Here is a 1,111-nt window from a genome sequence, read left to right as displayed (position 1 = left end):
CGTACCTGTCCCGTCTGCCCTGCCCACTGCAGAAATCTTTGTGCAGGCAAGTGCAATGCCAGGCTGCATTTTTGGGGTGGAGGGGGTCACACCCAGCGGCATTCAGGGGTTACTCCTGGCTCTTCACTAAGAAGTCGCTCCTGGAAGGCTTGGGGGACCATATGGGATGCTGGAATTCGAACCGGTATCTGTCCTGTGTTGGCCATGTGCAAGGCAAACAGTGCCTTACCGCTGTGCTATCGCTCTGGCCCCACCAAGCTGCATTCTAGAAGCAGAGGAAAGCCTCTTCCCAACAGTCTGGCTTGTCCCTTGAGGCAGAATTTCAGGTCAGGCTCTGAATTTCAGGGACTCCAGTGTATAGGCCAAGACAAAAACCCCGTGCATGTGAGGGCCGAGGACCAGGGCTCCCTCAGAGCTTGTGACTGTGCCACCACTTCTGGTTCTTCCCAGGGCCATTTCCTCCCTCCCTACACCATGCTCTGGCATATCTGCAGAACTTCCCGCCCTCATTCATATTTAGGGAACCATCCCAGGCACGGGAAAAGACATGTAAGGTTTAACTCTCATAGCAGCTACTGCACAGAAACTTGCTCTTGTCTGATCAGTTTTATCGCCCCCTTTGGAGGGCACAGGAAATCTCTGAGACTTCCCAGTTCTAGGGCTGGCTGGCTCTTAGCACATGGAATGAAGTAGCAAGTCCCAGCCTGGCTTCCCACTTCAGTGTAAAAGGGAAGGTGCGTCACTCAGGGCAGGGCTTGATTGATGCCTTTCCTGTAGGATCTCCCAGACAATTGGCCGGAGTTGTCCCTGGATCTCTGTCTCTTACCCAAGGAGATTCACTCAATGGTCACGGCCGGGCTACTCAAAGGACCCCTGAGCTCACTGGGATGTGAGGCAGGTAGTCATTCATGGTGTTATTTCATCATCTGGAAGGAGCTGACCCCTAAGGTGCATGTAAACTCCTAGCCAACTCCTAGCTGGACTCTCATGAGTCCATGGCACCGACTTTGACCTTCGCCTGACCTTGAGTCTCACCCCAGGGCACCACGTTCCCTCCGTCCCTCACATGTGTGGCCATACTACCTCTACCCATTCTGAGCCTGCCCACTTT

The sequence above is a fragment of the Suncus etruscus genome, chromosome 16, assembly GCF_024139225.1.
Source record: "Suncus etruscus isolate mSunEtr1 chromosome 16, mSunEtr1.pri.cur, whole genome shotgun sequence".
Taxonomy (NCBI): Eukaryota; Metazoa; Chordata; class Mammalia; order Eulipotyphla; family Soricidae; genus Suncus; species Suncus etruscus.
This window is presented reverse-complemented; position numbering follows the sequence as displayed.